The following is a 14,565-nucleotide window of genomic DNA, read 5'->3' on the forward strand; positions in this document are numbered from 1 at the left end:
AGAAGGGCATGACTCTGGATCGGATGGCTTTTGACAGGAGAGAAAGCGAATGTGTATCCTTGGGGATTATGGGAAGACTTGGAGGTAATCTTTATGCTTTTGTCTCTGAACACAGAGAGAAAGTGATAGAACAGGAACATACACATGGCAACCTTTTGCTTGAGATTCTCGAGTCAAGAAAAGCTGAACAAAAGATGGGAAAAGGACAGAAATCAATGAAAACACTATGCAACACGTCAGCTGTATACACTTCAAAAATGATAAGCCACTGGAAAGCCTTTACATACTGTAAAAAGCTTTTTTTTTCAAAGATGAATGGAGTGCGTTTGCAAGAAAACACCCTTTCATTTTTTTACTGTTACTTGCAATTCTATGCATTTATTTGTGAAATTTACAAGCAATTTTTGACTGAAAATAGTCAAATCAAAGTAAATCCTTCACTAAATGTTCTTGTCTGCAGTGTTTTACTTGAGACACATGGTAGCTTGGTGTTTCTAAAGTTAAATATCAGGGATTGATTACCCAAAAGTCCTTGTTGGATCTTTGAAGACGAGGGTAGTAATTACATCTGGTGTAACGTATCATCATTGGTTTAAGTGACAAGTGGCCTATTGTGTGCTGAACTATAACGTTTATACAGTGTGTAATTAGCATAAAAGCTTGATTGAGGTCAAACCTCAGAGGGAGGACTTGTAAATGTTAGACATACACGACTGTCGGTCTGGAATACTGTGCGAGTCAACAAGCTATAAAATGAAGCGGTGGAAAGGATATACGCAGAGCCAGTAGAAAGTTTCCAGGTTATAATCAGGCCACAGAAATGGAGACATCAGGCTGTGTGCCTCGGACAAATAAATTTTCATGTGTTGACACATTGCATTATTCATCAAATAAAGCACTGTTTTATTCAAACAAACCCGGCCCATCGCAAACAATTTGGCACAACAGATGGTTAATGTAGATTGACACAGATATAATGGAACTGAAATAAGATTTTTTTTTCTTAAATAAAGTGTCAACAAAAAACAAAACATGAGAAAGAAAATGACCTTTTATCTTTTTAAAGTCCCAGATGTCCAAATATACAGTAACTTCACTATGAAATTTGTCAAGAACATGTCTGTTACATTTAACCCCTGAATTAATAATAATAATAATAGTCTTTTGCCTATTTTAAGACCTTTTTCCCAATGTGCCATTATTTGAATGACAATTAAACACATTTTCACCTTCAAATGTAATGATATGGACATTTTGCTTTGCTGATTTTTACTCTCATTAGTTTCTCTTTTCTGTAAAACAGTATTTTTCTCCCTGTTCCCTGTAGTTTTCCTGTATTTTATATTTTAAACGTTTTTTTATACAAATAATAGTAAAAAATATGTATAAAACTTTAGAATTTAAATAATATATCAATGTATTTAAATAATATTCCTATTCCACTTATGAGTACACTTTAATTTAAGGTGTCATTGTTATTATACATTTAAGCACTGCGTAATATTAATTAACTACATGTACTTACTATAACTTAGGGTTTGGCTTAGTGTTACTTGCATGTAATTATGCATAATTTATTGTTATTATAATAGAAGGTACATGCAACATGTGTAACAAGGACACCTTAAAGTGTTACCGTATTAATTACTATTGTTACTATTGGTAATGACAAGTAATAATTGTCCTAAAATGGCTTAAATTGCAAAATATATAGCTTCTTGCTATATAGTTGGACACCTGGCCATATTTCTGGGCAGGTTTCATTAGATTCTCCTATTCATTTCATGATAAATAAATTTACCTCACGACTTACTCATGACACTTATAATTGCTCTAATTTTTTTCCTCAAGTCATTTCAGCCAAGAGTTGCCATGAACTCTTCAAATTCAGCAATTTCTTTACTCCTTTAAGTGCTTTTGTGACATATCTTGGTTGTATTGAGAAGTTGTGTTTGGCTTGAATCCTCTCGTACATCTCCAGTGAACAGGGAGAGCTGAGATCCGTGACTTTGAAGAGTACATTCAAGAGGTGACTCACCGCCTCATTCAGAGATGCCTCTTTTAATCTCAAGAGCTTTTCTACACTCTCTGTTTATGTTTCAGATATCTTCTGCAAACCACCTCCGTTTCAGAGATGTTTATGCAGTGCTGCACATTGTTTACTGAACTAAACCAGACTGAACACTCTTTTTTTCCTGAAGTATATTTCAAACACAATGTAAATGAATCGCATTAAAACATACTGCGTGGTGAGAAAAGCACTTGTGACAACAGTTTTAATTATGGCTTGTAGGAGCACTCTACTGTTTTCAAGTATATGATGTTAAAGGAATAGTTTGCACAAACATGAAAATTGTCATCATTTAGTCACCCTCGTGTCTTTCATTTCACTTTCCTTCAACAGCACAACACGAGGAGTTTGCAAAATGCCCAACACTGAAAATAAATTGGTGTAGGATTTACTTTGAAATAAGTTTCACTTAGAAATGGCTAGTAAATTGTACAAATAATTACGAAGAAATGGCAAGTAACACTGAATTAAACAAAATTTCGAAGTAGAAAAACATGAGTTTGTTTCTTCATCAGAACAGATTTCTAGAAATGTAGCATTACATCACTCACCAATAAATCCTCTGCAGTGAATGGGTGCCGTCAGAATGAGAGTCCAAACAGCTGATAGAATGTCAGCAATGTTGTCGCTTCTGGTCAAAATACCAATCCTAACCAACATATTTGTTTAAAACTGGACTGTTCTTTTTTCTAAACGGTGCTTGATCTGTGCATATTTCTCTCCTGATTCAGACAAGTTTACTTTTGTAGAAAGCAATATTATGGAGAAAGGACTCATATTTTAGCCAAAAACAATGGTTTAAAGTTAAAAATGTCTTAATGATGGATTTGTTTCTTACAAACACACAGCTTTATGCTATTAATTGTTGGACTGGAGTTGTGTGGATTATTGGTGGGTGATTGCAATGTTTTTATATAAAAGCTTGATTGAGGCCAAACCTCAGAGGGAGGACTTGTAAATGTTAGACATACACGACTGTCGGTCTGGAATACTGTGCGAGTCAACAAGCTATAAAATGAAGCGGTGGAAAGGATATACGCAGAGCCAGTAGAAAGTTTCCAGGTTATAATCAGGCCACAGAAATGGAGACATCAGGCTGTGTGCCTCGGACAAATCAGTTTTCATGTGTTGACACATTGCATTATTCATCAAATAAAGCACTGTTTTATTCAAACAAACCCGGCCCATCGCAAACAATTTGGCACAACAGATGGTTAATGTAGATTGACACAGATATAATGGAACTGAAATAAGATTTTTTTTTCTTAAATAAAGTGTCAACAAAAAACAAAACATGAGAAAGAAAATGACCTTTTATCTTTTTAAAGTCCCAGATGTCCAAATATACAGTAACTTCACTATGAAATTTGTCAAGAACATGTCTGTTACATTTAACCCCTGAATTAATAATAATAATAATAGTCTTTTGCCTATTTTAAGACCTTTTTCCCAATGTGCCATTATTTGAATGACAATTAAACACATTTTCACCTTCAAATGTAATGATATGGACATTTTGCTTTGCTGATTTTTACTCTCATTAGTTTCTCTTTTCTGTAAAACAGTATTTTTCTCCCTGTTCCCTGTAGTTTTCCTGTATTTTATATTTTAAACGTTTTTTTATACAAATAATAGTAAAAAATATGTATAAAACTTTAGAATTTAAATAATATATCAATGTATTTAAATAATATTCCTATTCCACTTATGAGTACACTTTAATTTAAGGTGTCATTGTTATTATACATTTAAGCACTGCGTAATATTAATTAACTACATGTACTTACTATAACTTAGGGTTTGGCTTAGTGTTACTTGCATGTAATTATGCATAATTTATTGTTATTATAATAGAAGGTACATGCAACATGTGTAACAAGGACACCTTAAAGTGTTACCGTATTAATTACTATTGTTACTATTGGTAATGACAAGTAATAATTGTCCTAAAATGGCTTAAATTGCAAAATATATAGCTTCTTGCTATATAGTTGGACACCTGGCCATATTTCTGGGCAGGTTTCATTAGATTCTCCTATTCATTTCATGATAAATAAATTTACCTCACGACTTACTCATGACACTTATAATTGCTCTAATTTTTTTCCTCAAGTCATTTCAGCCAAGAGTTGCCATGAACTCTTCAAATTCAGCAATTTCTTTACTCCTTTAAGTGCTTTTGTGACATATCTTGGTTGTATTGAGAAGTTGTGTTTGGCTTGAATCCTCTCGTACATCTCCAGTGAACAGGGAGAGCTGAGATCCGTGACTTTGAAGAGTACATTCAAGAGGTGACTCACCGCCTCATTCAGAGATGCCTCTTTTAATCTCAAGAGCTTTTCTACACTCTCTGTTTATGTTTCAGATATCTTCTGCAAACCACCTCCGTTTCAGAGATGTTTATGCAGTGCTGCACATTGTTTACTGAACTAAACCAGACTGAACACTCTTTTTTTCCCCGAAGTATATTTCAAACACAATGTAAATGAATCGCATTAAAACATACTGCGTGGTGAGAAAAGCACTTGTGACAACAGTTTTAATTATGGCTTGTAGGAGCACTCTACTGTTTTCAAGTATATGATGTTAAAGGAATAGTTTGCACAAACATGAAAATTGTCATCATTTAGTCACCCTCGTGTCTTTCATTTCACTTTCCTTCAACAGCACAACACAAGAGGAGTTTGCAAAATGCCCAACACTGAAAATAAATTGGTGTAGGATTTACTTTGAAATAAGTTTCACTTAGAAATGGCTAGTAAATTGTACAAATAATTACGAAGAAATGGCAAGTAACACTGAATTAAACAAAATTTCGAAGTAGAAAAACATGAGTTTGTTTCTTCATCAGAACAGATTTCTAGAAATGTAGCATTACATCACTCACCAATAAATCCTCTGCAGTGAATGGGTGCCGTCAGAATGAGAGTAAAGCACTTGTGACAACAGTTTTAATTATGGTTTGTAGGAGCACTCTGCTGTTTTCAAGTGTATGATGTTAAAGGAATAGTTTGCACAAACATGAAAATTGTCATCATTTAGTCACCCTCGTGTCTTTCATTTCACTTTCCTTCAACAGCACAACACGAGGAGTTTGCAAAATGCCCAACACTGAAAATAAATTGGTGTAGGATTTACTTTGAAATAAGTTTCACTTAGAAATGGCTAGTAAATTGTACAAATAATTACGAAGAAATGGCAAGTAACACTGAATTAAACAAAATTTCGAAGTAGAAAAACATGAGTTTGTTTCTTCATCAGAACAGATTTCTAGAAATGTAGCATTACATCACTCACCAATAAATCCTCTGCAGTGAATGGGTGCCGTCAGAATGAGAGTCCAAACAGCTGATAGAATGTCAGCAATGTTGTCGCTTCTGGTCAAAATACCAATCCTAACCAACATATTTGTTTAAAACTGGACTGTTCTTTTTTCTAAACGGTGCTTGATCTGTGCATATTTCTCTCCTGATTCAGACAAGTTTACTTTTGTAGAAAGCAATATTATGGAGAAAGGACTCATATTTTAGCCAAAAACAATGGTTTAAAGTTAAAAATGTCTTAATGATGGATTTGTTTCTTACAAACACACAGCTTTATGCTATTAATTGTTGGACTGGAGTTGTGTGGATTATTGTGATGTTTTTATCAGCTGTTTGGACTCTCATTCTGACGGCACCCATTCACTGCAGAGGATCCATTGATGAGTAAGTGATGTAATGCTACATTTCTCCAAATCTGTTCTGATGAAGAAACAAACTCATCTACATCTTGGATGGCCTGAGGGTGAGTACATTTTCAGCTCATTTTCATTTATGAGTGAACTATTTAACAATGCCTGGTCACCATCCACTTTCATGGTATGGAAAGGCCAGTTTAATTTCAGCTCAACTAAATTGATTCTTTTGTTTTTCCCGTCATAAAGGAAGTCATACAGGTTTGGAACAACATGAGTCTGAAAATGGGTCATTTTTGAGTGAACTATTACTTTAGGTCTTATATTGCCAACAAACAATATCATGTACAGCTGTAATTCAATGCTCTTAATTTGCACTAATTGTGTGTGTGAACACGTAGCTCATGACACATGACGACAATAAAATGTTTAAGTGTTTTGCCCTGCTAAAGGTCACCCTGATGAAATTCATTCACTGTCTGTTTTTCCATTATGATTCATCTCTCTGCACTGATTACAGCTTTTACGTTTTTGATGCGGCAAATCTTCACAGCTATTTCTATCCTTTCTTTTTATTCTACTCCTAAATCTGCAACATCAGTTCCAAACGGCTGAGCAATGATCATTCATTTCCCCCTCTTCAGCTTTGCTCTGCTTAGTGAAGAGAATTAATATAGTAGGTGGGCAAAACATGAATTATTAAAAGTCAATTATTTAAGAGAGTTTCTGGATGGAGCTGCTGCTCAAACGTGACCTCCACTCACAGCACTTCATCTATTTTATACAGATTCTTATACTTTATAATGCTTGCTCAGGGTTGTAAACCCTAAATGTAGATAAAGATGGTTTTGCATTTTTTTTAGTACATTTAAATGTACTATTATTTTAAATGTATTAAATTGCAATTACAAATGTGTTGATATAAATGTATATTTAAATGTATGAAATATAAGTTTTATTATAAATGACAACATTAGTAATTATGAAAATACAGTCCTACTTAAGTGGGTTAAAAAAGCACTCTAAAGTTCCAATAATTGCTATTAATATAAATTTAAACTATAATATATATATATATATATATATATTTTAATATTTTAATTGTAAATAACATGCAGTTAAGTGTCTAAAACATTACATTCAGTTTGCACTAAAAGGGATAGTTGAAGAATGTTAGTAACCAAACAGACTCCCATTGAATCCATTGTATTGTTTGCCCATGCAATGTAAGTTAATGGCTACCATCAACTTTTTGGTTACCAACAATCTTCAAAATATCTTCTTTTATGTTCAACAGAAGAAAGAAACACTTACAGCTTTGGAACAACATGTGGGTGAGTAAATGATGACAGAATTAAAAAATTTTTTGGTGAACTATCCCTTTAAGTACAGTATGGTCTTTTAATGTATATGTGACCCTGGACCACAAAACCAGTCATAAGGGTCAATTTTTCGAAATTGAGAGTTATACATCATCTGAAAGCTGAATAAATAAGCTTTCCATTGATATATGGTTTGTTAGGATAGGACATTATTTGGTCAAGATACAACTATTTGAAAATCTGGAATCTGAGGGTACAAAAAAATCTAAATATTGAGAAAATCGCCTTTAAAGCTGTCTAAATGAAGTACTTAGCAAAGGATATTACTAATCAAATATTAAGTTTTGATATATTTATGGTAGTAAACTTACAAAATATCTACATGGAACATGATCTTTACTTAATATCCTAATGATTTTTGCCATAAAAGAAAAATTGATAATTTTGACCCATACAATGTATTGTTGGCTATTGCTACCAATATACCCCAGCGACTTAAGACTGGTTTTGTGGTCCAAGGTTACATATTATTTCCATAATAAGTACTTTAAAAAAAAAAATTTCACAATAATCACATACGTGATCACATACATGATCTTAATGCGTTTTATACAGTATAGATAGAAAACTGAATATTATGTAATGTTACACAACAGTAATAATGAATCATGTCATCCTGCACTAATCTGTCCTCCAGAGAATGCAAACCATCCAGTTGTTTGCTTTCACTGAGGGCTGTGAGTCTAATCACAGCTGTTTGACAGACAGGCGCCGTGTGCGTCTCTCAGTGGAGCTGCGTTCCTCACAGGTCACTGAGGAGGCTGATCACACCAAGACACTCAGGATCAATCACAGCCCTGCTAATAAGGAGTTTAATGCAAGCAGGCAGTGTGGAGAATAGAGTCACCTACCGGATTGACACGCCGATGAGTGGCCGTGACATCCCATCTGCCTGCGTCTGCACTCACACCGCACTTACAGATCAATATATTCCTCATCTGAATCAAGTGCCCTGCAGAGACCGCAAATCCACGGAGTCTACTGTAAACCTTCACTGGACACAGATGGTTGAATCGAGATATATTTGCTGTGTGAAATGAAACGTGCTTCATCAGTTTGACCCCTGTTTTGTCTGTGTTTCTTTCATGCAAACCAGCATTATGGGAAGTAGACATGAAATATTTGATAATTATTACTATTATTACTATTAAAAGCTAGTTCATGCATTCATGACTTCTAGACTGGACTATTGTAACAACAGTGCTGGCAGAGCATAAATTAAGTGTTATTGATACACACCTCTGCAGGAAATGCAACGTTATTAATCAAGAATTAAATTTAAAACCCCCAGAAGAGTCCCGTTCTCTGAGCCTCATAAGGACATTCGCAAACCCACGATGGCACTGCATCAAGGACACAAAAGGAGAAGGAACACAATTAAATAAGAGTGGAAAACCGACAAAAGGAATACGTCAGAGCAAAACATCTATCCCATAGTAAGTAGATCGAGAAGGGGAATGAAGGAGAAGAAAAACATGGGGCAATAAAAGTAAAAGATGAGAGAGACATGGCAGAGGAAGTACAAAAAAACATCAAATAAAAAATGGGAATTAAATAGGCTTGAAGCTACAGATGATGCATTTCACAAACAAGTTTCAAGCTGAATGTTAATGCAGTGACTGTAAGTAGTAGATGTGTTTCACACATGGTGCATACGAGCACAACCGCAATAGCGGCTCATGTTGTGCTTTCACAATGACAGCTTCTTCTGTTTAACAGAAAATAGTTTCTGAGTTTAAGGACATGTAAAGCAGGATTTAGAATATCATGGTGAGTACACTTATTGTTATATGCTGCTGCTGAAGTCTTTTTTTTTAATGATCAAATTCAACATCAGAATCTCTGGTAAAAACTACATTACCCATGATTCTGTGGAGAATCTCCATCAATCAGCAAACTGAAACAAGCGAATCACACCAAAAGGACACTTTCGTTCCAGTCTCTCTGAGCCAGTGTCTTACACTCTTAAAGTTAATATTACTTAAATAATTGTATATTTTGCAATAAACACAATATACACATAAATACACACATATTTTGCAATAAAAAGGAAATATGTTGCTTCTATGTACATAATAATTTAATACTTTCATTCCATTATGTCATTCACAATGCTTCATGGGATTGTAGTTCTTTCCCTCACTAACATTTTTAACATAATTGCATTGCTACTGTAATATCATTAGCATTTTTAATTGTTTTTAAAGCAAAATTTTCACAAAATTGACTCTGGACATGCAATATTTCAAATTAAAGACCAGCGCCTCTGCTTTTTTGTTGTTCTTGTTGCATTCTTTTTTCATCAACTCTTGAATGTGGGTAAGTTTCATAAAAAAGATTTTGTACAAAATGCTGAATTTATTTTATTTTATTTTTTTTATTTTGTCTAAAGCCCCTTTCACACATACAGTCTTTAAATTAAATTCGTTGTGGCAATTTACCGGTATGAGAAGTTGTAACATTACCAGTAAATTGCCGGTAATCTGCTCTGTGTGAACGCAGAATGAAGATTACCGGTATTAGCTCATACGAGTTCAGAACATGCTGCTGACATAAAACGTCTACTCCGGGCCAATCCAGAGCTGTTGAAATTCAAATATCAATGACTCTGGGCCAATCATAACATTCAGACGCAGATAACGCACTTACTCTGTGCTGTGTAGTTCAGTTTGAAGTTGTGTAATGCGATGTCTCTGGGCCAAAAGCACTGCATGAATGTGAACGTTTGACACAAAAATGAAAACATCAACAAAAACACTGACTGCGTATACCCCTCCATGTTTTTTTAAATTTGAAACCGATGTGTGAATGGTGTTTTACTGGTAAAAAAAATAAATAAATCAGGTACTAATGCACTCTATGAACAGAAATGCGGAGAGCAATGCTGAGAAAGCAATGTGTTGCATTATGAACTGCCTTCATTCATTCTGGAAAACAATAACACATTAAATTGAGCTAGAAATGTTTGCGTACTTGCATTTTGGGCCTTACAGTAGGTCTTACATTAGATCTTTACACTGTAAGGGTTAGGTGAAGACTCTCTTAGTGACAGGAACAATCATAGACAGTTCCCAGTTATGCTTCCAATTACCACAGCATTCAGCCTGTTATTGACACATCAGTGAACCGTAACCCCGCTCCATGGGAGGTCACATTTACAAGTCATCAGAATATTGATCTACTTGATTGAGATGTTATCCCGAAAGAAATCATAAAGCAAACACAATCCTGATCCAAGGCAAATAACACTGACCCTTCACTTCTCGATTCAAAAACCACAAAAGCACCTCTGTGAATCTGATAGATTTTTGCAAAGGCCATAGCATTAGAAAATACCTTTTCCTGTCTACCAAATGACACAATACTTGACAATGGAAAGAGGCCAAGTGAGCTTGGGACAGATGAAGCATGGCTCCTGGTTAATGTGCTGGCATGCACAATGTGATTAAAGATTTGCTGCTAACATTAAGGTCACGGGTTCAGTCCTTACAAAGGTTGAGTCCGGCAGTGATGGTTTACTGGATCAATATTGTTTGAGAGAGACGCCCCAGGTTGTCCTATGCTGACTGAGTCTTCAATTAGTGTACTACAAGTTGTTTTGGATACAAAGTGCCAGCTAAATGGCTAGCAGCACCACTCCACTTCTGTAAGCATTCATTACTTTACTTAACAATCAATTAGGCTCTGCTGTTACTTTACACTATATATCCAGGGAGATATATAACAACCCCGGGCACCTGGCAAAAGTTCACATTTTCAGATTAGAGTTTCATAAATGTTGTGACATTAAATGGGCCGAGAGCTTTAGAGCTGTAACACCTCCCTTTCCTATTGATTTTTCCTGCTGTAACAGGTGATAAAAAGACCACTGGGCTGATTTCAGCCCCTCACGAACAACTCCTGGAAATAATGTGTTGGGAAATTGATGTTCTGAAAAAAAGGGGAAAAAAACATTTATATCCAAGAAAACAGACATTTTGGGACAATTTGTACATAAACATATATTTCAAATATAGGTGCAAGCAGCAATGGCAGGGCCAAGCCCTTAAGGTGCTGCAAAACAACAAAAAGGCAAAGAACAGAATGTACCAAAAAAATCATGAGCAGCGCAGATGTGATTTGATTGCATAGCCTTCTCCAGTATGGTTCAGAATTTCAGGTGACAATGAACAAAAGAAAGAAAAGACATGCGATTCGAAATACCCAAACATTACATTCTAAAAAATGCTGGGTTGTTTCAACCCAAATTTTTTAGAGTGTAGGTTTAGCAATTTTGCAGCTTAACACGATACACCACAAGCATTGGTCACAAGCATTTAGTAATACTTAGGACTGATTCAAAAGTAAGAATAAATACAAGCAAAAAAATAAAAATTACATGATAAAAGTGAAACATGCGATAATGCCAGAATTGGCATAAACCAACAATGGAATGACGCCAACTAAATACATTTTAGATAAAGATTTCAAAAGTTATTAGCATTTTCGCAAAAACCTTATATCTTTGAAATACTAGGTGGCACTGTGTTCAGACTTCTCAGGTACCTTTGGGACATGCTGTCGATGATCCCTACCAAATTCTGTGCCGATATGTCACATCGTTTAACCCTCAAGCATCCTTAGTATAGCAGCCCTTGATTTGTCCTTTGTGGACAGATTTGGGCACGAAGGTCTCAGGTGTGATCCCATAAAAAAAAAAAAAAAAACGTCATGTCACTATCTTTGATTAAATATATAAATTTATGCAATTTTTGTGATATTTGAATTTATTTAACTTTAAAGTGCCATATTTTTTTTATGTAAAATATGCCTATTTTTATGTTATATTTAACCTAAAATTTTGGTGACGTTGGTGAAATATGATGGTATAAAAATATAAAAATGTCAAAAATATCAATAGCCACTATATGACTGTAGTACTGTACTGTAGTGCTGTAGTGGCTGCATAAAGGCTGAAATTTATAAACCATTGTTGTAGATTTTAGATTTTATCACAAGTTAAAATTGCAGACGTAAAGGGGTCCTATTATGCTTTTTCACTTTTTCAACTTTAGTTAGTCTGTAATGTTGCTGTTTGAGCATAAAAAAGATCTGCAAAGTTACAAAGTTCAAAGTCCACTTCAAAAGGAGATATTTTGTTTAACAGAAATCACTTTTCAAAAACTACAACGAACGACTTGTTTGGACTACAACGCATATTTTCCGACGAATGGGACGAGACCTTGGTTGAGCTGCACTAGAGAAGGCAACGAGTGTTATCACTGTGTCGGAGACACGCTATCTTTCCCAAGGCAGACGAACTTAGAGTGGTTACAATCATCCGGGTTTAAATCGCGCTCAAATTGATTTGATTTTGACGCTGAAGCTCGCAGGTAAGGGGCGTGACATTTCCTGACCAGGCGCCGAGTGCTGCCAATCACAGCATACACTGGCCCAGCTAACCAATCACAGCACATTTGATACAGGAACTATTCGAGTCGTTCATGCCAGACTGGGGAGAGAGGTGTTGTAATAATGTAAAATATGTGAAAAATAATGTGTTTTTCGAACAACCTAGTATGAGAGCCTGTTCTAGTACACCCCCAAAACAAAATCAAGACTTTGTAAAAGAGCATAATAGGACCCCTTTAAAAAAAATAATAATTGTGTTGGGTGAGACTATAGAAAGATTCCAATATATGCTTACAGACAAATCTGACCATGCTATAAGGAAAAGACAACGTAGGAGACAGAGTAATCATTTATTTCTAACAACAACAAAAAAACCCCATCAAATTTCAATAACTTAAAAAATATAAAATGATAAAAAAAATATCAAACAGGAAAGAATAAACAATAAACCTAACAAGTAACAATGCTTTGTTTGGAATCATCAACAAATTGTGTAGTGGGACTTTGATCTGACTTTTAAGTGTGTGTGTGTGTCTGTGTGCGCACACACACTGATTGTCACAAAAAAATGCTCAGTCATTTGCTCATTCAATTCTTTGGTTTTGGTTTGGTGTGAGTGACAAAATCAATGAGTCAACAAAATGAAAAATATAAAACCCGCTGTGATATAGGCTCATTCAGTGCATTTGTATAAAGCCCTATTCGCACGGGATTAGTATTATCTGGGGACCTTGTGTGATTTTGAAATTACCCCCCCACATCTGAATTTCGTGTGGCGCATTCGCACGGGATAAGCGAAGCCTGTGATTTTACTCGAATTTACTGACTTATCTCCCGGATACCCGGATGTGAAGGCTTTGAGAGTCCCGTTCTATGGTCCAGATGGATTTAAAAAAAAAAAGAAACTAATATAGTTTCGTGCGCTGTGTCATTTAAATTTCACCAGGTTAAAATAATATCTCAAGCTTTATGCTTGATTTATTTGTAACACATTAACCTCAAAACCTTTTCAGCTTTCTTTTCTGCAAATTGTATGGTGTAGCGATATGATGACAGCACCCAAAATACTATCAAACACTCCAACGCAGCTCCATACTTCGCGGAAGATGGATAAAAAGGCGCACAGCAAACAAAAACCTCGAAAAATGATATACAACTTGCCAAATGCTGGCCATATCACAGAGATGCCGATTCGCACGGGACTAATATTATCACAGGACCTCGGTGTTCGGCGAAATATGGTAGGTCATTTGCGGGGGAATTTTTACTTTACAAATTACAGACATGGCCGATTCGCACGGGATTAAGATCACAGACAACCTCCGCAATTATTACAAATGACTGGAGGTCACCAGGTAATAAATAAACTAATATAGTTTCGTGCGCTGTGTCATTTACATTTCACCAGGTTAAAATAATATCTCAAGCTTTATGCATGATTTATTTGTAACACATTAACCTCAAAACCTTTTCAGCTTTCTTTTCTGCAAATTGTATGGTGTAGCGATATGATGACAGCACCCAAAATACTATCAAACACTCCAACGCAGGTCATCTTCGCGGAAGATGGATAAAAAGGCGAACAAAAACCTGGAAAAATGATATGCGACCCGCCAAATGCTGGCCGAATCACAGAGATGCCGATTCGCACGGGACTAACATCACAGGACCTCGGTGTTTTGGCGAAATATGGTAGGTCATTTGCGGGGGAATTTTTACTTTACAAATTACAGACATGGCCGATTCGCACGGGATTAAGATCACAGACAACCTCCGCAATTATTACAAATGACTGGAGGTCACCAGGTAATACTAATCCCGTGCGAATAGGGTTTAAGTGTGTGTGTGTGTGTGTGTGTGTGTGTTTTTGTGTGTTTGTGTGTTAGTGTGAGTGCCACATTAAGAATGTTGTATAGGCTCACCCCTTCATTTATGTGTATGTATGATCTGCATTGTGTTGGATTTATTGATTTTTATTGGGAAAAAAAGAAAAAAAGAACTGTTGCATACGCTGCCAATGAGTTAGCTGCTTTACATTTAAATGG

This window comes from Sinocyclocheilus rhinocerous, unplaced genomic scaffold, assembly GCF_001515625.1.
Source record: "Sinocyclocheilus rhinocerous isolate Xijiao unplaced genomic scaffold, SAMN03320098_v1.1 scaffold21, whole genome shotgun sequence".
NCBI classification, from domain to species: domain Eukaryota; kingdom Metazoa; phylum Chordata; class Actinopteri; order Cypriniformes; family Cyprinidae; genus Sinocyclocheilus; species Sinocyclocheilus rhinocerous.